This window comes from Mauremys mutica, chromosome 11 (genome assembly GCF_020497125.1).
Source record: "Mauremys mutica isolate MM-2020 ecotype Southern chromosome 11, ASM2049712v1, whole genome shotgun sequence".
In the NCBI taxonomy this organism is placed as follows: domain Eukaryota; kingdom Metazoa; phylum Chordata; order Testudines; family Geoemydidae; genus Mauremys; species Mauremys mutica.
The window spans coordinates 60110335-60133511 of NC_059082.1; the positions used below are offsets into that span (position 1 = coordinate 60110335).

Consider the following 23177-nt stretch of genomic DNA (forward strand, 5'->3'; position numbering starts at 1 on the left):
CAATGATGTGCTTATGCTTTAATGCATGACTTTTCATTCCCCTTGTTTTAGCATGCATATCTCTTTTATTATTGGTCATAAAATTATCCACCCCTTTTAAAAAACAAACTGTGGTATTTGATTATGATCTTCCGTGGCATTGAATTCTCTAGGATGACTATATGAGGCAGCTTAAAGTGCAATTCCTTGTACAAAATTGGATTATCTGTACATCTGTTCCAAAGTGAAGTTCTCTACCCGTTGAAATGGATGTTGTTTCTTACAAAGTAACATAGCACTTCAGTATCTAACGAAACTTTCTTGCTTTCTGTTGTACTTTTATATAGTAGCATTGCCCAACCCGATTACACTGAACAAATTCAGTAAGTCAGATTCTACTCTCAATAACTCTTGAGTAGATAGAGTGGGCCTTACATGTTCCGTGAGTTTTTGCTGCATCTGAATGAAAGCCAGGATTGTTATTGTATCACTTTGTTTTATATGAAATTACATTATCATACAATGATATAATTGCTAAACACACGCAGATGCAACAGTTACAGTGCAATAAAATGTCACAGAGAACACTGTGTTTTCATCAAAAAGTTCAGATTCAGTATCAAACTTTTAGAGAAAATATTAATTCCAAGATGTGTATATTTATTATCTGTGGCTGAAGCTTTATTTAGGTTTTAAAATAATAAAAGAATGTTTAAGAGCATTAAGGCCCTGATTCAGGAAAGCACTTACAATACATGCTTATGTCCATCCCTGTACTTACCTGGGACTTGAGTGCTTTTTAAAATGGGGATCCAGAGTCTTGTAACATAGAGATTCTCCTCAGAAGTGGTGGGCATTCAACATGTGTCAGGATGGTGTGTGTGTGTGTGTGTGTGTGTGTGTGTGTGTATAATAGATTCCACATGCAAACATGCTTCATGTGAAACAGGTTTTAAAAATGTGCCCATTGCACCATACACTGCATTTTTAATTGTATTACTCATGTTGACCTTTATTGAGTGAGAAAAATGTGGTGCATTATGACAGTGTAATGGTAAAACATCTATATGCAATAGAGATATTTCATGGGAAGTTTTCATTTTTTTATGTTTAAAGTCTGCTGAAGGAAAAATTAAAATGCAAACATTATATAGAAATAAAGGATCCCAGATCCCTTTATGTAATAATTGACTTAATTATATAAGCAGGACCTAAACGAATCTCTCTCTTTAATTAGTTTGCTGACGACTTTCTCTTCTTTTTAATTAAACAATGCTACAGAAAAGAAAAAAAAAACCTTCAGAAGTTTAAAACACCTTAATAGATAGGATTGCTTTTTTCTTTCTTTTTTTTTACTCTGACTGTATTCATTACAGGCAAATCAATGAAAATTGATATACCCATGATGGAAAAAAGGAATGTATTTGTATCCATTACAGAGGATAGGAGATAATAATAAAATGAAATGTTGTTATAGTGAGATATAAACCCAACCTAAGGAATTGTTCAATATGTGAATAGCTAGATACATTTCATTACTGTGCTATGGAGCAGCTTGAGAGTGGAAGCCAATAATTTAAAAAGTCTTGAGCACAGGGTTATGCTGACTATACAGTTCAATACGTTAATTGACAATAAATCCTGCTTGCCTATAAAAAGCACTTGACTAGTCATTTTCAAGATGGTCATGATTTTTTATGATGCGGAACTTTTAATTTACAGGGATGATAAAAATAGATTTACTTTCAGCCACTTGTATTTGATTTAATTACCTAATCAACTATAAATCATCTACTATTGAAAAAGTAATTTAACAGAGATGATATTTTGCCGTCATTTTTTACTTAAGTACTAAAGAGTCTTTTGTGAGAGAAGCTGAAATAGGCTTTAGAGGAATTAAAAACTCCTATATTTTAAAGGAAAGGTTAAGAGTTCAGAGCCAAGATGTTGGCTTTGCTGAAGAAAATCTGTCCAACTTGTGGAAAGATTTGTTTATGGTTATCAAATCTCTTTTAACGAATACACACACACATTGTGTGAGAATTGTGTGATGTCATTATTAATGATGGATAATAGCGATTTGAAAAGTGAAAAAATATAACAAATGGAACCATTCCCTGTCAGGCACTTAGTTGGAATAATACTGTGATTATTAGTCCAGTATAAATGTATACGTAGGAAGACAGAATAAAGAACAAGAAACAATTTACTGTGACATTTCCAGCCTTGAGCAGGGAAGTCCTGCCCAAATCAGACTGGAAGTGAGTAGATAGAGCATTGTGAGGTTTCCTATTTTAAATGATAGTACAGTATTTAACCTCTAGATAACAAAAGGGTGACACAATTTTCTGTTTTAATAACTACATTAGAAAACCTAACCTGGTACAAAGAAGTATATCCGTCATCAAAAGGGGGGAAAAAGTTGTAAAATGCTATTTTGAAGTAAGAGAGATGGGTTTTCTGAACAGAAGGCATGGTGTAAGTTAATGTTTAGAGTTCTGTACTGGTGGGAGACTGCTTAGAAAGCGAAGTGATAGATTAGGGATGAAAATTGAACTAGTATCTCACTTGCTGAGAAGATAGCTTAGATACTCAGATTAAATTGTTGTAGCTCCATTGAAGTATATGGAACTATGTTAGTTTTCACTAGGTGAAGAGCTTTCACAGTCCTTTTAGGACAAGACTGAGGTTAGCATGGTAGTATCAGAGATTGAGATGTGGGCCAGGCCTAGTGCCTGGAGCAGGAGTTGGTAGCCAGGAATAGGAGCCCAGGGTCAGAGAGGGAATCCGAGGCCAGGTGTCACAGCCAAGGGTCAGAACTGGAGTCAGAAATCAGGAATCAGAGCTGAGGGTCAGAGCCAAGTTACTTGGAGTGTGGCAAGGTAGGGGGAAAGCTAAAGTCTAATGTGAGAGCAAGGATGAAAACAACTAAGCATGAGCGCTGTTGCTGCTGTGGGCAAAAGATTTGAACAGCCAGCGGCCTGCTGCTGGTGGTGGTCTTAAGAGCAGGTCTGCTGATCCCCTTGGCTAATGAAGTAATGAAGTGACTCAATTGGGGCCCTTCTATGCTAGTTATTCTGCTTGGGAGTTAAGTTTGTAGGTGAAGTTAAGCTGCAGGTCCTTACCCCTGACTGGTACAAGATGGCGTGCTAAAAGTAAGTGAAAGATTTATTAGCTGAATTTCACCTCTTTTCCTCCATGTGAACTGCCTGTAATTTGATCACAAAAATCTCAAATTTCTTGGGTATTCAGAATTGTTTACAAATTACTTTGGGCATTTACTTTCCTCTTTAATGGCTTGAAGAAAGTTCACTGCTAGCATTCAATACCCAGACTTCAAAATTAAACTTGCATTGCTTTAAGACATAGAATCATCAATGTAGGGTTGGAAGACACCTTGAGAGGTCATCTAGGCCAGCCCCAGCCCCTCCCCCCATTCCCAGCTGAGGCAGAACCAAATACACAATCCTTGATAGGTTTGTCTATCTTATTCTTAAAAACAGCCAATGGCAGAGATTCCACATCCTTCCTTGGTAACCTATTCCATTTCTTAACTATCCTCATAGCTAGAAAGTTTTTCCTTGTATCTAATCTAAATCTCTTTTGCTACAGATTAAGCCAATTACTTCTTGTCCTACCTTCAGAGGAGGTACAATGGAAAACAATTGATCACTGTCATCTTTATAACAACCCTTTGCATACTTGAAGATTATCAAGTTTCCCCCCACTCAGACTTCTTTTCTCCAGACTAAACATATCCAGTTTGTTTGTTTTTTAACCTTTCTTCACAGGTCAGGTTTTCTGAAGGACACTCTCTAATTTGTCCACGTCTTTCTTAAAGTGGACACAATACTCCAGCCTCACCATGTAGAGCAGGACAATTACCTCCAATGTCTTATATACATCATTCATAGAATCATAGAATATCAGGGTTGGAAGGGGCCTCAGGAAGTCATCTAGTCTAACCGCCTGCTCAAAGCAGAGCCAATCCCCAGACAGAATTTTGCCCCAGATCCCTAAATGGTCCCCTCAAGGATTGAGCTTACAACCCTGGGTTTAGCAGGCCAATGCTCAAACCACTGAGCTATCCCTCCCCCGAAATACTAGCTGTTTTTCACAATTACATCACATTGCTGGCTCATATTCAATTTGTGATCCACAATAACTCCCAGATACTTTTCTGCAGTACTACTGTCTAGCCATATATTCCCAATTATGTATTTGTGCATTTGCTTTTTCCCTCCTAACTGTTGTGCATTGCCCTTGACTTCATTGAATTTCACCTGTGGATTTCAGACCTATTTTCTAATGTATTATGGTTCTTTTTGAATTCTAATCCTGTCCTCCAAAGTGCTTGCTACCCTTCACACCTCGTTTTATTAGTGTACTCTACACTCCATTATCCAAGTCATCAATGAAAATATTAAATAGTACCAGACCCCAAGATCAGTCCTGGGTCTGGTACTATTTAATATTTTCCTTGATGATTACTTTCATTAATGCCACTAAATATGTCCTTCCCGTTTGAGAATGAACCATTAATAACTAGTCTTTGGGTATGGTCTTTAACCAGTTGTGCACTCATTTTATAGTAATTTCATCTTGACCACATTTCCGTAGTTTGCTTATGTGAATATCATGTGGGACAATGTCAAAAGCTTAACTAAAATCAAGATAAATCACACTTACTGCTTTCCCCATCCACTAAGCCAGTACCACATCAAAGAAGGAAATTAGGATGGTTTGACATGATTTGCTCTTGACAAATCCATGTTGGCTATTATTTATTAGCCTAGTATCCTGTAAGTGCTTACAAATTGTTTAATAATTTGTTCCAGTATCTTTCCAGGTATGGAAGTTAGATTGACTGGGTTTATAATTCTCTGGATTCTCTCTGGCCTGGTCTACACAGGGGAGGGGGAGGGGAATCGATCTAAGTTACACAAGTTCAGCTATGTGAATAACGTAGCTGAAGTCGACATACTTAGATCGACTTACCATGGTGTCTTCACTGCGGTGAGTCGACTGCTGCCACTCCCCCATCGACTCCGCCTGCACCTCTCATGACGGTGGAGTACAGGAGTCAATGGGAGTGCGCTCAGGGATCGATTTACTGTGTCTCAACTAGACGCGATAAATCAACCCCCACTGGATCTATCGCTGCCCGCCAATCTGGCGGGTAGTGTAGACATACTCTGTTACTCTCCTTACATATGGGTGCAAAGTCTCTAAGTCATGTGGTATTGTTTCTGGTCTTTGACTGGATGACTTTAGGGGACTAACAAATATAGTGGAAATTACCACCTTGTTAATTCTAAAATTGAATTTATAATTAGAAATAAACTTCTTTGAGTTGTCTTGCTAGTAAAGCTTGAGCACTCAACTCTCCTTTGAAAGTAAGCATTGAAGAGTTGTGAACTCGGCATAATTTAAATTAGTGTTCAAATAATCTATGTCCCCCTCCCATTTTCTGCGCTCTAGCTGCTACATATGCTACCTCTGTTTTGTGAATAAATAAACTTCAGTCTCCAGGATGCAGATAAGCACTAAGGGCTAGTTTCAGAGATGTGCTGTGAGCCTCTTGGGACATGCTTGGCCTTCTCAGTGTTCACACACACCAGCTGAGAAGGATCGATATTCCACAAATCAGCAGGGGCTACACGCAAACTAAGTTACAATCCAGTGAAAAACAGGGTGGTTGAATCTAGAGTGGAGAACACTCAGATAAGGACTCTACATTCACAAAAGAGGTTTGAAAAAGTACGTCTTCAGGAAATATATCAAAGTGAAAGCATAGAGCTTATCATATTTTTTTATTGTGTGAAATTATTCTAAAACACAAACAAAACCAAGCCAACAAATGTGCCATTATCACAGAAAAGAGGAGAGGGAAACACGTGTGTTTCAGATGGGGGAAAAGGGTTGTCTTCAGACTAATCCATAGTTGTGAAAATATTGACATCAAGAAAACTAAAAGGCACGTGGAGGAAAGGAGGAGAAGTATAGCTATGTCATTAATGTAATGAACATAGAGCAATCAATGCTGGCAAATACCTCCTGCAAAATACAGATGATTTTGTGTTGGGAAGAAATCCAGGCTCTATATAAGGATAAGGGAGTCATGTGAACTAATGAAAATAGAACCTATAAATGGAAATTTGAATATCAATTACCTAGAAAAACTTGATGATTATATTAAATTTAAAGAAATATATGCAAAGTAAAATCTGCGTGGTAAGAAATATGCATACTTGCATAAGTGTAACAATAGTACTTTAAAAAAAAGACATTAATGCATTGCAGATCCCATGATTCCTTTCAAGGGAGGCTCAAGAATAGAAATTCAGCCCAGTTAACATGATATTAAGTTCATCCTTATGTGACTCTCTCCTTAAAATTACCATAACAACTCAGGAATTGCTATATTGGATCATACTTATAGTCCAGCTCATCATATTCTGTTTCCAGCGGTGGTAGGAACCAGGTGCTTCAGAGGAAGATTCAAGAAACCCTGAAGAGGGCAATTATGTAATAACCTGGCCATAGGCAAAATTTCTTCTTGATCTACTAAGTTAGAGGATGATGTATGCCCTGAAACATGAGAGCTTATATCCTTTCTAAATGTTTGGGAGATCTTTTTAATCCTTATTGAATGTATTGTTAGTGTTCATGTGGTTTCAAAAGAACTGCTACTATAATTCCACCTCTGGTAAAATAAAATCTCTGCCGCAATTTTGTTTCAGTTCAATTTTATTTAGAGCTTAGCTAATAATTTGCAATGGATAATTTATTTCAATTTTGCTTCTCTTTCACATCATGAATTTTCTGAGAACAGATTGTAACTTTCTTGAATGTATCTGATTATCTAATTGTTTGCTGAATTGTTTGCATAAGTGACATTATTCACATTTGTCAATATGTGAAATTTAGAATTCAAGCTGTTCTGATTGCAAACATTAATTTTCCATGAATATTCTACAGTATTTCTTTAACGTTTGTTTTGACAAACATTTCTATCAAAAACCACTAGTTTTTGGAACTCTTCAGGAAAATGAACAAAAGTGGGATAGAAATGACTTGAATAAATCTTCAGAAAAGATTTTTTTTCAGTAGTAGTCCAGTTCTGCTCTGAGCTAAGGCCCCGTGAGTCACCCAGATGTGTAGAATATAAAGTTGATATTGTGGCTATTGAAAATAAAAGATTCATAAAAAGAGAATTTTTACATCAGTTCATAGAAATCTTTCCAACCACATGGAAACGTGTCTACCACAAGAGAATTGATAAGAACAATAATATTTAAGTATACTGCAATCCTAAGAAAGAGACAGTCCCTAATAAGGATGTGGGTTTTTTTTTCTTTTCTGAAGGCTAGATTATCATTATGTCTAAACCCTACTATGTTTAGAATCTAGATTATAGTTCTAATGATCACAGATATTTGTCAGGCAAATTCCTGACAGATGCTGATCTCATCAAGTGAGAATATTCTGCAAGTAGACAGGGGCGTGACTCTTCAGATCTGCTTCCACAATTCATTATGTAAGTGGAGAAATACAGTTAGCATATACTTCTGAAAGTGTGTGTATGTGTGGGACTGGAGAGACAAACACTTCTCAATATTCCTTCATTGGAAATTCTCATCTGTATTGAAGACACCAGCAGTGAGGCATTTTCTAAATTTCGTAAATTTGAATATGTGATAGGCAATTGACTCCACATTCAGAATCCTATTAGATTTCTGGTGTGGAATTTAAATGTCAGACTCAGACCAACAATGGACCATCCTTGTTCACAGCAAGTGTTACCTTACTCCTTGAGTAGTCAGTGGGGTTATTTGAAGATTAAAAATACTGCTGAACAGGAGTATGGGTGGCAGGATCTGGCCCAAATTTATTGCCATAGAGAGTGTCATCTATTTTCCGTGTGTGTGCAGATGATGCTACTTACGTTAATTAGTCCATATTTTCCCAGTTATTTCTCTGATGTGCTTGCCTGGAGGTGGGTGTTGGCAAGTAAGTCTTGCAGCCCTGCCCTCTGATGCAATCCAGAAAAACAATATATCCATTTTATTGGAACTAGACTAGGGTATTGGAGAAGAATTCTGTTTAGCTGGAAAGCTTGTCTCTTTCACCAACAGTAGCTGGTCCAATAAAAAATATTACCTCACCCGACCTTGTCTCTCCAGAGTATTGATTAGTATATTATCCTAGAGGTGACAGCTGGAAACACATAAATAGGAATTGGTTGGGAAAGCAGGACAGAGAACATTTCTGATGGGTTTACTGCCATTCTGTGTGTCCCAGTATAACCAACAAAGTTGTGAATTAATTCATTTGGATATTTCTTAATGATTTTACACATTTAGCAGTTCATTTTTATTTATTTTTTTCCTGACCCCACACTACAGTTGCTGGCCCTCTGAGAACCAGAGGGAAAGTGAGATAAATGTACTCCATATATGTGTGCAGCTGTGGTTTCCATGGTAACTCCATGGATGCTCTCAGAACTTTTGGTTTCTTGTTTATCTTAATGGGTCAAACGTTTACTGAGACTCAGTTCAAATCAAAAGTATCCTGTTCAAATGATGTGGGGGAGCAGTTAGAGGTAACATAAAAGAATGGAAAACCTGAGTACACCAAATTCATGTTGTAGTTAGACTTATATCCTGGGCAACCCTGTAGGTGGATGGGCCTGGTTCTCTCCTCATTTACACTGATATAAAGTCATTGGAGGGACACCAGTGTAAAACAGGTGTGGAAGGAGAACGGAGACAACATGGTTGCAGGTCAGGGTAGAATTTGGTTTTCAAATTTAAAGACTTCACCAGCAAAAACAAAAATTGAAGAAAACAAAAAAACTGTAGTAAGCTTCTGCTCTCTGCAATAACAAGGCAGTATTTCCCCTGTGCCAACTATTGAGGTGTCTCTGGGTATATGTTGCATTTTAATGAACCATTCTCTGTACACACACCCAAGGCATGACAATTCCCTGCGCCTAATCTGCCAAATCCAGCACAACTCAACCCAATCATTTCTGCTGTTCTCATCCAGGCAAAAGTCCCATAAATTGACTTCAGTAGGAGTGTTGCTTGAGTAATATCTATAAGCTCAGGCCCGAGAAATGTTTGACATCTTTCTAACTTTGTGTCTCCTGACATTCTATACTTAAAGGGGTCTTTTTCCCTCAGCTGATAGGTCTAATTATACTATTGGAATTCATTGGGTCCTATGCTGCTCCCATAGAATTCAAGGAAAATTTGGCCATTAACTTATCTAGCAGGATTGAGCTCATTATGAACAGACATTTCTTTAATCTGTAACAGGTTTAAAATGAATGGCATTTTTGCAAACATAATAAATGAACAACAAAAACTGAAAAGAAAAGGCCACCGGAATTCTATAACACATAAAAAAGAGACTTTCCATTGATAGAAAGAACCATTGACTGACCTCAGATAAAATCAATGTCTCCTAAAAGCATTAAATATATACTCTAATAATGTCTTCCTGTTATCACTCTGCAGATCCAAGGATAAATCAGCACTTCACCCTGACAACGACTCCCTTTTGTTTTAACCTTTGGATTGCTAAAAAGGTAATTGTTTTTTTCTTTTATATGCAGTGCTAAAAAAAGGATTTACCTTTTTGCTTAATTATCAGGATGTTCTCTGAACTATCATTTTTGACTGTGTGCAAGTTTCCCGTGTAATTTACCAATACAGACTCCCTAATCCCCTCTCCCACCGCAAGTTTGTTTTTGTAACATGTCTAGCGTTCCTAATGAGTTGCTAATGAGCTTTGCAAATGTGCAGGCGCAGATGATGTTTTACCTAGAGGTGGTTTGGTGAACCATAATTGTGCATCTGTATGAGTTTAGTATTGTCTCTGCTTGCACTTAAAAACATATTTTCTAGATGTACCAAGAGAGGCCCAGAGCTTTAAAGAGGTTAAGAAAGATTCAAAGCTTTATTTTGGTGCCAAGTTTATTGTGAAATGTTTTGTAATTGATGGGTAATATTGCACATGCCTTAGTAGGAACAGGAATCTTAGTCTCCAATTTAAGATCTCTTGCTGGAGAGGGAAAATGAAATACTCCCATAACAGTAACACAGAGAGTGGCTAATTTATCAAAATTTGCTTCACATTCAAAATTGGTGAGAATCACATTTTGAAATAGTAACAGATGGGGAAATGCTGAGTTTTGCATCAATGCGTAAAATGTTTGTGATGCTACAATGTGTTTTTATTTTTGCATAGTTTACTTGAATCTTACAGTTCTAGTAATATTTCCCCCATAAAAAAATACAAAGCAGTTTTAGTATACTGTATCTACTGCTATGCTCCTCCAAAACGTGCAGAGCTTGACTATATTCAGGTGAAGTAAAAGTTAATTAAGGTGAAATTATTTTATGTGTTTTTAATATCTTATTTTGGCTAGTCAAATTATATTCCTATAATCCATTTAGTCTAAAGGGTGGTTGTTGTTTTTTTTCTGCTTTTTTTTGGCTTGTTTTTTTCACTTCAGCAGCAGTGTTGCCAGTAAAAGCGGAATAGGTTAGTTGTGAAATTCCCTACTGTTCAAGGAAATGAACAAGAGTCTAAAAAACTAACGAAGTGGTTGTTGGCACTATTGTGTTAATTACTTTTTTGTACTATGCCATGTTGTGGCTCAAAAGCTTGTCTCTCTCACTAGCAGAAGTTGATCCAATAAAAGATATTATCTTACCTTACCCACCTTGTTCCCTTTTTTTTTTTTTTTTTTGGTGACATTTTATATCAAATTAACCTTTTGGTTTTTGTCTCACATGCAAAATGTGGTGAGTTACATTCCTAGTGCATGATATATATATAAAAAGTGTGTGTATATATATATATATATATATATATATATATATATATATATATATATATATATATATATATAAACTGTGGTCATTTAATATAGGTTTTTGGAACAGGGCCCTGGAACACAATCCAACACTTCTGCAAGTTCAGAAATAAATTTATTCTACTTTTTCCTTACATCTTAAGCCGCTTTACTTACCAAGTCCAATGTCCTTTTCTTTAAAATCCTCTTTATTTGTGAGAGTACTTATACAAAGAATATAGGCATTATTTTATAGTGACTTTCTAAAGAACCAGAAAAAGTCTATTTGAATCTTTTCTTTGGTATTAACTAGACTTTTTATCATAAGTGAACAGGGTGCTTCTGGTTTACTAGTTTTTTATTGCTTCCTTGAATGCACTTCAACCTCATTCATAGTTCAAGTCTATATAATCCTTATGCCTTTCATACTTTTAAATCCTCTACAGTGTTTTTGTATATCTGACTCTACTAATATCCCCAAAATTCAGGTCTAAACAGCTCTTATGAACTACCAAAAATTCTGCACTGGTAGTGAAACGTCTCTTTTTACCAACCTTTTCACTCTTCATAAACAAAGAGCAGGGTTTGTGGTTTTTTTCTGGCAAGCATGCCCTGACCTGATTTTTCCGTACTGAAATCTGGAATGTGTTCATTACAGTGAAAATGGAGCTACAGGTCAAAGATGAACTATAGCTTGCTCATTCACTTGTTCTTGGTCTGAATGTTATTCGTGAGTCTGCTGTCAAAAATGGTGCCACTTTTACTATAGCTGAGACATGCAGCCAGCAAAGAATGTTGGTTATTCTGGACTGTCAGCTACTTTGGCTTGCTCAGTGTTTGATTTTGCATTGCTCTATGACAAGAGCTTTCAAATCTTTTCATAGTGTGAACCACGTGTTAAGAGATGGCTTTTACCCTAGATATATATGCTTACAAAACCCAGCAATCTGATAATGACTCAGCAGGTACCAAATTATAATTATTGCTTCCTATTGGCCAAGATTTAGGCACATCATTTTGACCTTGACTCCCCCACCCAAGCTTGCTTGTCTGCATCATCCACCTGTTACATCTTTGGGGCAAAGACTGTCACTTACTGTATGTTTATACAGCACCTAGCACAATGGGACCTTAATCTGGTTGGCTTTTTGGCACTACAGTAAAGTAAATATTAGACAATAACAATAATGAACCACCATCCTATCAATCCAAGTCATGCAGACATCCCCTTCCATTCATGGTCATATAACATTCTTGTGGTAATCATAGCATGTGGTTAGCATGAAAAGTAATGTTAGGAAAACATTGCATATGTGATTTAGGAGAAGGAGGAGAACCAGTACCGTATGACCAGTCATATTCTCCAGCAAGTGCTCTGTGGATCAACAGTGGTCCACAGACCATGGTTTGAGAGTTGGTTCTTCAAGTGATTGTTCACATGGATTCCACACTTGATGCACATTTATGAAAGATTGGATTCTTTTGGCTAACAATGTCTTTTGGGTTGCACCTAAACCTAGGTGACCCCTCCTCTCCCCCACAACTGTCTCTTAGTTGTTTCTTTCTACCCATGACAGTGACACAGAACCCTTGCAGTTTCCACCAGTTTCTCTGGACACTGTGCTAGTTTTAGGGTTGTTTATTAGCTAGTTGTTAGTTAGCAGTGTCAGTATCTTTGCCAGTTGACAGAAAAAAAACCTTTTTAGTCAGACATTTAGGTTGTAGACTAGATTCCCCCCACATCCCCTTTAAAAGGGCTCTAGCAATATGGCAGAAGCAAAATCGCTGGGGTTCAAAACCTGCCCATTGTGTGAAGCCTCAGTGGTGCTTAATCATCAGCACTCCACATGCTGTTTTTGTTTAGGAGAGGGATATACTCCTGAGTGATGTCATACCTTCTCTGAGCAGACTCAAAGAACTGGAGAAGTCCACATAAAATTGTGATTCCTGGAGCACTTCAGGCAAGCTAACATGGACACCAAAAGGAGGTATGCAGCTAGGCCTCATGCTTCCTGTCATTCCTTCTCCATGAATTCCCTGGTGAGCCAAGACTCTGTACTGAGCTCCTGTGCTATGTTGCCCAAGAGGCCCCAGTCATCTGTCTCCAGTCCAGCATCAATGACTTCAGAGAGAGGTAGGAAGGAGCACTGCTCCAGAGATGAGCCAAGGCATAGTCCTGCATTTCCAGTGCCTACCAAGTTGAGACACAAGAATCAGCAGGCATCTTACACATCTGGGGCACAAAAGTGGAAGGGGCAACCAAGAGCCTGACAAAGGTACCTCTGGTATCTCAATACCAACTGTTAAACATGTTCCTAAATCCATGTATTGCCCTTCCTCATACCAATCTCCTCTGTATCAAGCACCTTGTGGTAACCATCAAATTGGTAACTGGTGTGTCATTACTGTCGCTATCAGTATCTAGAGCATATATGATACTGATTTAGCTGTAGGCCCAGTACCAGTCATCTTTGCTACTTAGCTACTGTGTCTGCATTTGGAGCTGGGGGTGCGATTCCCAACTTGCATAAACATACTTGCACTAGCTCTGCTTGAGCTATCATGCTAAAAACTTAGCAGAGTAGCCAGGATAGAACGGGCAGCGACTCAGGCTAGCCACCTGAGTACATACCCAGGATGCCTGCACAAGTTTTTACTTGGGTAGCTAGCCAGAACCACTGCCCTTTTTAGCACACTAGCTGGAGTAGAGCTAGCGCAGGTAAGTTTACATGAGCTAGAATCACATCCCCAACTCCAAATGCAAATATAGGCTGAGATTCAAAGCCATTTTGGGCAGGGACTGTCATTTTTTTTTCTCAGAGCCAAGTTCAAAGGGGCCATGGTCCCTAACTGAAGTTCCTAGGCAACAATGATGACAGATAGGTTGGAGGTGGTGCTGGCTTTTGTAAATCAGACAATAGCGGTATAAGTGGTACCAACTCCATCCTCTATTCAAGTAGAAGGGAAATTAGCACATCCTACTATTCCCATAAGGGTAGCCCCATATTTCTAGGAGGTGAACTCCTTTTTATCCTCCCCATCGGTGCATGCTAAGGACTCATTTTGTACTCTCCCTCCCTTGCCTCCATGAGATCACAATGGGAATTCAGGAGGAACTCCAGAGACTGCGCTCTGAGTAGGAAAAGGCATACATTTAATATAAAAGAGCGCACACACACCCTGGTATCTTCCTCTGTGTCTACCAGTCCAGTGTCTATATGCTTATCAACTTTGGCTCTTCAGCACACCCTAGGGTATGCAATCTCCACTCCAAGTACTGCTCCCACTCCAAGGCTAGATCCCCTTCTTTGAAGAGGCAGTATAGATCTTCCTAGCCAAATCAATGTGTGCAGCCTCAGATTCTAGAGAGATGAGAGGAGAAGATGAGGAAGAACAACTAATCCTTGTTGCATTTTCCTCAACCTCTCTTGATGAGGTGGTGAACTCCTCAATATCTTTTCCAATCAATGATTTTAAGGTGTTCCAAGATCTTACTAAATGCAGAGGATCTTGGCATACCGTTTGAGGCAGTGCAAGAGAAATCAAATAGACTGTGGGATATTCTGCATCCTTCCATTCCTGGTAAGCCAGAGGAAGACATGTGGTGGACTCAGGCATCAGTTCCAGCTACATCCAAGAATGCAGACAGAAAGTACCAAGTCCCTCTCAAGTGATTCAGGCACTTTTTTTTCCACCCAGTAGAATCACAGGGGTAGAAGAGAACAGAAGGGTCATCTAATCTGACTCGCTCTCAAGATGCAGGATTTGATAGGTCTAAACCATCCAAGAGAGATGGCTATCCATATCCAGCCTTCTTCTGAAAACCTCCAGTAAAGAAACTTCCACTACCTCCCTAGGCAGTCTGTTCTATTGTCCTACTGTTCTTACAGTTAGGAAGTGTTTCCTGAGATTTAATCTAAATCTACTATGCTGTAATTTGAACCCATTGCCTCTTGTTCTGCCCTCTATGGCAGGAGAGAACAACTTTTCTCCATCTTTTTTATGGCAGACTTTCAAGCATTTGAAGACCGCTATCATGTTCCCCCCTTAATTGCTTCTTTTCCAAACTAAATGTACCCAATTCCTTCAGCTTTTGCTCATATGGCTTGCATTCCATCCCTTTGATCATCTTTGTCACTCACCTCTGGATCCTTTCAAGTTTCTCTACTTCCTTTCTATACTTTGGTGACCAAAACTGGACACAGTAGTCCAGCTGAGGCCTAACCAGCACCAAGTAGAGCACTAGCATCACCTCCCATAATTTGCATGCTATGCCTCTGTTAATCCAACCTAAAATTGCATTTTGCTTTTTTTTGCAACAGAATCTCACTATTGACTCATATTGAAGTTGTGATCCACCACAACTCCCAGATCCTTCTCAGCAGCACTGCTGTCAAGCCAGTTATCTCCCATTCCATATTTGCACATTTGTTTTTTCTTCCCTCAGTGTAGCACCTGACATTTGTCTTTGTTGAATTGCATTTTGTTGTCTATAGCCCAGTTCTCCAATTTATCAAGATCCCTTTGCATTTTAGCTTTTGTATCAGGATCTCTTCTTGTCCAGCAGAAGTGAAAACAACAAGGGTCTCCCAAATTGATATCTAGAGAGAAGACCCTAAAAAGCAGGATCTATTTCAATGTAACTTGGTGTCTACTCATCAGTCAGGCTCCAGATTCAAGTAGCTAATTACCAATTGATTGTGACAAAAAATATAGTTGTTTACACTGGGGCAAGCTGTTTCAATTTACAGACAGTAAATTTATATTCCTCCAGAACATAAGGAAGAGTTAAAATCTATAATAAATTAGGGATATCTGATAGCCCACATTACCCTACAAGCAGCCTTAGATGCGTGAGATACAGTGGCACACTTCTGTGACAATGGATTTGTCCTGGCTCCAAGCATTGGAGATACTCAGGGAGGCCCAGATCATGAATAATGAAAAACTTCCTTTTGATGTCAATGAACTTTTACATTCACTGATTGAGCTTCTCCACTTACAAAAGGACTCCAGGGCTTCCAGTCCCAAGCTGGAAGCAAGCAAAACCTCAGAGTTCCTTCAAGCAGGGCCGCTCTGCTCAATACTACTACAGCCCTCAGAGGACTTGAGATTCACTGAGGGTATGGCTACACTGGCGAGTTGCAGCGCTGGAAAGCCTCCACCAGTGCTGCAATTAGTAAGTGGCCACACCTGCAGGGTGCAGCGCTGGCAGTACACCTCACTCGGCATGGGGAATAAGGATTCCAGCGCTGGTGCTGCAGCGCTGGTCATCAAGTGTGGCCACACACCAGCTCTGTGATTGGCCTCCAGGGTATAAGGATGTATCCCAGAATGCTTTTATAAATTACTCTCTTTGTTTTGTTATGCAGCCTCTCTTTGTTTTGTTATGAACGAGCTCCGGAGCTCCATTGCTTATCTAAAAAACAAACAGAGCTCCTGTTTGCAGTGATCATCTGTACCTGGCTGTAAACAATCAAATGAGAGGCAGGGAGGAAATGAAACAGCGGGGAGTCGTGTTGGCTGCAGGCTGTTTGCAATTAAGAGTTAAGACTAAGGGGTCGGAAACATGTTCTGATTTTTCAATGCAGGAAGCTAAACACACAGTGTTGGCTCCAAAAATCCCCTCTCTCTTTCCCCCCGCTCCCTGTCACACTAGACCCCACTCCACCCCCCTCTTTTGAAAAGCACATTGCGGCCACTTGAACGCTGGGATAACTGCCCATAATGCATCACTCCCAACAGCGCTGCAAATACTGCAAATGTGGCCACACACCAGCGCTGGTAGCTGTGAGTGTGGCCACACACCAGCGCTGACCTGCACAGCTGGATGACCAGCGCTGCAAACTACCAGCGCTGCAAACCGTAAGTGTAGCCATACCCTGAGAAAGAACAGCAGATTACTTTCTGCCTCTTCTTCATCTGTAGCACACTTGGCATCTTACTTCTGGCAGCAAATTTGATACTACAGCTAAGCTAGCAAAACCAGTTGGCAGTGATGGCTAGGGCACAAAGAGATCTGGGCCAAAGGTGCAGCCCCAAGAGACATTGCTGTCCTAAAGAATCTGTACTCATGTGGAAGCATGGAATCCATGTGGACAACATAGCTTAAAGTACCACAGTTAGCGTAAAGTAAGTAACCATTCTTTTATCCATTAAACCAGGGGTCGGCAACCTTTCAGAAGTGGCGTGCCGAGTCTTCATTCATTCACTCTAATTTAAGGTTTCGCGTGCCAGTAATACATTTTAACGTTCTTAGAAGGTCTCTTTCTGTAAGTCTATAATATATAATTAAACTATTGTTATATGTAAAGTAAATTAGGTTTTTAAAATCTTTAAGAAGTTTAATTTAAAATTAAATAAAATGCAGAGCCCTCCGGACCAGTGGCCAGGACCCAGGCAGTGTGAGTGCCACTGAAAATCAGCTCGCGTGCCACTTTCAGCACCCATGCCATAGGTTGCCTACCCTTGCATTAAACTGTGGATTTTGCAATTATAGTTCTGTCCTTACCTCAAGGGCAGTGTCATCCTGAATGGGCTGTTTCTTGTACAGATGTTCATGTAACAGATTGGGAGGAGTGGAGATTGCATGCTGTGAAGAATGTTAGGTCATGTGTTCAGTTAATGTTATTTTATGTACGGTGTTGTAGGCGGGAGTAAAATCTGTGGTTGGACATGAGACATCTGAGGACTCTGTAAGGGCCCATTTGGTTGCTAGGAAGAATGGTGGAAGGGAGAGTGGAGGCTGGCTGGCTAGAGGTGGCAGGAAAAGACTTTAAATTAGCTCATTCATGGATTTATCTGTAATAATAAAGTAAGGCCTTATCTACACTACAAGACTATATTTTGAATCAACTTAGTTTGAATTTGTGGATTCGACCTCATGAAGTCGAATTTGTGTATCCATACTAAATACACTAATTCGAATTTCTGAGTCCACATTCACGGGGCCAGCGTCGACTTTGGAAGCGGTGCACTGTGGGAAGCTATCCCACAGTTCCCGCCGTCCCCGCTGCCCATTGGAATGCTGGGTAGAGCCCCCAATGCCTGCTGGGGGGAAAAAATGTGTCGAGGGTGGTTTTGGGTAAGTGTCGTCATTGAACCGTCAATCACAACCTCCCTCCCTCCGGGAAAGCGCCTGCGGGCAATCTGTTCGTGCACTTTTCTGGTCAGTGACAGCGCGGACGCCACAGCACTGCAAGCATGGAGCCCGCTGCGATCATCGCCGTTTTCTCCTCCTCGCACTTTATCGTCCACGTCTTCCACAGTCAGCTGCTGAGAAATTGGGCTACTTTTCAATGGTGCTGCAAGCACTGGGGGACAATAGGGGACGTTTTACAAACATCAACGTCGGGTGGCCGGGCAAGGTTCATGATGCGTGTGTTTTCAGGAACTGTGGGCTGCTCAGACGCCTGCAGGAAGGTAGTTTCTTCCCGGACCACGAAATAACTGTTGTGGATGTGCAGATGCCTATAAAAGCAACAAAGAATCCTGTGGCACCTTATAGACTAACAGACGTTTTGCAGCATGAGCTTTCGTGGGTGAATACCCACTTCTTGCATCTGAAGAAGTGGGTATTCACCCACGAAAGCTCATGCTGCAAAACGTCTGTTAGTCTATAAGGTGCCACAGGATTCTTTGTTGCTTTTACAGATCCAGACTAACACGGCTACCCCTCTGATACCAGATGCCTATAGTCATCCTCGGGGACCCAGCCTACCCGCTAATGCACTTGCTCATGAAGCCCTATACAGGCGCCTGGGACAGCGACAAGGAACTCTTCAAATACCAGCGAGCAGCGTGACCTGTGACTGTTCAGTTTCTTTACAGAGAAGCTGAACCTGCCCCTGTTTCTTTACCCAGTTACTGTTGACTCTCCTCTTCGGTTACATACCCCGTTCACCCCGTTACCCCCACTTCCAGCACACGTGTAAAAATAAAATACATGTCCCATTATTACTTAACAAAGGTTTCTTTATTCATGCCTGTTCGTGAAAGGGTTGAAACTGGGATGCAGGCTGTGCTGGGTAGGGTGTGCGGTGATGTAAAGACCGCCTCTAAACTCAAGGAATGACAGACTCCTGCTCCTAGAGCGGTCCGCAGTGCCGGAATGCTTCTTTCAACGGAGCCTGCCATCCCTCTTTATGGAATTCTGTGTGCGGGCGGCTATGTGACTTTGTGGTGGAGGAGGACGGATACAGATTCCTCAGCTGCGTGACTCAGCGGTCCAGGACAAGGACCGCTGTATAAGATCTGTAACCGCCCTCCCACGCTGCAAAGTCACATCTCCCCCGCCCACACAGATCCTGGAAACCACCTCCAAAAACCGACCAGGTTGCCTACTGACTGCACCGTGTGTGTGACCCGCTGCTGATCCTGCCCCCGTGGTCTGTACCCTGGGAAAGGTGACTGTCCTATGCAATTAACCACCCCCTTCCCCACGTCCCCCATTCGAACACAGTCTTCTTTGAAAAAACATAATGGAAACAGTAATTAACAGCAAAGCATTTTTATTAATTAAGTAGACAGTTAGGGGATGGGACTGGGATTGGGACTACTGTGAGTCTGGAAGTGAAGGACTTCGGCAAATATAGGGTATGAGAGCTTTTGGGTACTTGAGCACTGTGCTGTGGTGCAGTGACAGTATTCACGTCCCCGGCCGCCCCTCCTCCTGATTATTTTCGGTGAGGGGGGTATGGGACTTTGTGGCGGGGGAGGGCGGTTGCAGATACACTGCAGGGGGGCTCTGTCCTCCTGTGGTCCTGCAGAACATCCACAAGGTGCCTGAGCGTGTCCGTGTGCTCCCTCACTAGTCCAAGCATTGTTTCAGTCGCCTGCTTGTCTTCCTCACGCCACCTCTCCTCCCGTTCGCTGTGTGAGCGCTGGCACAGAGAGACGGTCTCCCTCCACTGGCTCTGCTGGTCCGCCTCTGCTAGGTAGCAGCCCATACGTTCCTCGAACATCTTGTCCCTTGTCTTTTTCTTTCGCCGCCTAATCTTCGCCAGCCTCTGCGAGGGGGATGCTGTGGCAGGTCTGGAGACAGTGGAAGCTGTGAGATGGGAAACAGGGAGTGAATTCCTTGCAAAGATACATTTTTGCGAACAATTAACTGAGTCTAGGCTGTCTCTGGGAATTCTGGGTTGAGACCTCTGTGCCTGCTGGGGCAGAAATCATTTTCGCGGTGGATTCTGGGTAAATGTCGCCAGTCATTCCTTCCTCCGGGAAAGCAACGGCAGACAATCATTTCAAGCCCGTTTTCCCAGAATTGCCCTGGCATACGCCATAGCATGGCAACCATGGACACTGTTTTGCCTTTTGTGAATGTCACCGTATGTGTACTAGATGCCGCTGACAGAGGCGGGCAAGCAGCGCTACACAGCAGCATGCTTTTGCTTTTGCATGACAGCAGAGATGGTTACCAGCCATATTGTACCATCAACCATACCATAAATTGGTAATAAGATGGTAATAAGATGGGCATGGTTACCTGTCCTTTTGCACTGCCCCATTTGGGGCTGTCATAAGTGCCCCTGGCCGAGCAGCCAGGGGCGCAAAAGCAAAAATTGGGAATGACTCCCTGAGTCAATCCCTCCTTTTTGGTATCTAAAAATAGAATCAGTCCTGCCTAGATTATGGGCAAGTGTACTAGAGAACCACTGTATCATAGAACCAGAGAGCACAGCTGCTCTGTGTCCGATCCTGCATAAATTATGAGCTGTATGCTATTCACAGGGGGTGCTCCTGCAACAACACCACCTGTTCATTCCGTTCTTACCCCAGCCTTCCTGGGCTACCATACCATTGTCCCCCCACTTGTGTGATGAAGTAATAAAGAATGCAGGAATAAGACACAGTGACTTGTTTGTGAGAAATGAGTGGAAGGAAGCCTCCAGCTGCAATGATAGTCCAGGCAGGACATTAAGGAGTGTGGATGAAGGAGCCCATCATCCCTCTGCTAGTCCAGGGGCAATCAAATCTTTTATTTACAATGAAGGGTGGGGGCTGATGGAGCTCAGCCCCCTGTTGCAATGATGAGGACGGTTACCAGCCATATTGCACCATCTGCCATCAAAAATTAGGGACAGGCGCCCTTGATCGACCTTACTGATGCTAGTCGGCATGGTTACCAGCCCTTTTGCACTGCCCCATGTGCCAATAGGCTGATGGTACAAAAAGATGGAAATCCATCGTCATCATCAGGCATCCATAGCGTGGGGGGAGCAAGGATGTTGGTGTTGAGTGCTGCACCATCGCGTCTATCTGCAGCATTCAGTAAAGATAGGGTGACATGTAAAAGAGTCAACAGAGGATTGTTTTCACTTCTGGTGGTGGGTGGGGTGTGTGCGCAAATTGCCGAACTATGCCCTGACCCACCGCAGACACTGTGTTTGGCCCTAGAAGCATTTGGAGCTCATCCAAGAATGCAAATACTTTTCGGAGACAGCAGGAACTGTGGGATACCTTGCGTCCTCATTCCCCCTTCCCTCCATGAGCGTCCATTATATTCTTTGGCTTTCTGTTACGCTCGTCACGCAGCTGCGTGCTGAGTCTGTGCTATGCCGTCTGTCCGTAGATTTATTAAAAATACTTTGGACCAGGCGTAAAATTACAGTAATTACCCTAATTAGATGCAGGAGTCTCCGAGCAAGATTACCCTGAGGAGGGTCACTGAAGGAGATAGAGAGCGCATGCTGCGTGAAAGCTAGCATGAACCAGGGCCCGATGCAGCCGTGCTCGGGGAGGCAGTGCTCCCTGAGGTCCTCATGAAAGCCTCGCGTGGAAAACTGTGCTACCACGGAGCACCCAATAAGGCAGCTCTCCCCAGGAACCTCCTGCTGATGCTTTTCGATTAACGCAAGGAGAGCTTCGTGGAGATCTCCAAGGATGATTTCTGTTCTATCCCCATATCTAGAGAGACCTCCTTTTCACACAGTTAAGATTCCTGTTATATTAAGAATAAAAGTTAACATGGTTAAAGCACTTACCGACTGCTCCTTCCCCTGATTCAGGGTCCGGGTTAATGGCCGGGGAGGGTTGTTGGGGGATCTCCGTGACGGTGATGAATAGATCCTGGCTGTCGGGGAAACCAGCGTTGTAAGCGCTCTCGCCTGCCTCGTCCTCCACAAACCCTTCCTCATCTTCCCCGTCCGCGAACATCACCGAGGAACTGGCCGTCGACACTGTCCCATCGTCAGAGTCCACGGTCACTGGTGGGGCAGTGGTGGCAGGCTCCGTAGCGTCCGTTTGCCGCTTTGATTTTTTGGTTGCCTTGTCTGGGGGTCCTTGATTTTCACGCGGCGCTGCGTTGCATCCCGCCTGTATCCTCTGTCTCTCATGGCTTTGGAGACCTTCTCGTAGGTCTTCGCATTCCCTGTTTTGGAGCGCAGCTCCGAAAGCACAGACTCCTCGCCCCACACACCGATCAGATCCAGGACTTCCCGGTCTGTCCATGCTGGGGACCTCTTTCTATTCTTGGATTGGCCGGACTCCTCTGCTGGAGAGCTCTGCATCGTTGCAGGTGCTGCGGAGCTCGCCCCGATGTCCAGCCAGGACGTCAGATTCAAAGTGCCCAGACAGGAAAATGAATTCAAATTTTCCCGGGTCATTTCCTGTGTGGCTGGTCAGAGAATCCAAGCTCGGACTGCTGTCCAGAGCGTCAACAGAGTGGTGCACTGTGGGATAGCTCCCGGAGCTACTAAGTTCGATTTGCATCCACACCTAGCCTAATTCGAGCTAGCCATGTCGAATTTAGCGTTACTCCACCTGTCGGGGTGGAGTACCAAATTCGAACTAACGAGCCCTGTAGTTCAAATTAAATGGCTTCCTGGTGTGGACGGTTGAGCGGTTAGTTCGAATTAACGCTGCTAAATTCGAATTAAAGTCCTAGTGTAGACCAGGCCTAAGAGTCCATTATTGAAGTCTGGAGTGGAGCTGTGGCGAATGGGTTTTCCTACAGAGGCCTTTGAAGAGCACTACCAAGTTTATCATTGAGCATCCAGGGACCTTGGAATAAGGGAGCAGAGTGAGGTGAAGTTTCCAAGTGCAAAGCTTGATGACAGGAATCACCTGAGGCCAGGAAATAAAAAATCCAGGGTCTTGACACTTGGTAAGGGGGGAAGGGTACAAAAATGAATCACTGAATTGCTAAAATATTGTTTAATTGTGTTTATTAATTTATTTAGCTTTAAATGCAATAAACATAACAGAACATCTATCCTGAGCTGTAGATGCCTTTGCCATTAATTAAACATTACAATTAAAAAAAATTCTAAAACAACATCACTTTTTTCCCTCTCTGTTTCCCACCTACCCCAACAACCAGTCAGCATGA

The 23177-nt window shown here is 41.8% G+C and overlaps 1 long non-coding RNA gene across 1 annotated transcript in view; it reads left to right on the forward strand.

Annotated features, from left to right (window-relative positions):
• Window positions 1-8468: 8468 nt before the first annotated feature.
• Window positions 8469-23177, forward strand: part of LOC123344033 — an 86827-nt gene continuing 72118 nt past the window's right edge. The window contains exons 1-2 of the long non-coding RNA XR_006572446.1: window positions 8469-8584; window positions 9504-9574. This is a non-coding gene — a long non-coding RNA (uncharacterized LOC123344033). The remainder of the gene's footprint in view (window positions 8585-9503; window positions 9575-23177) is intronic.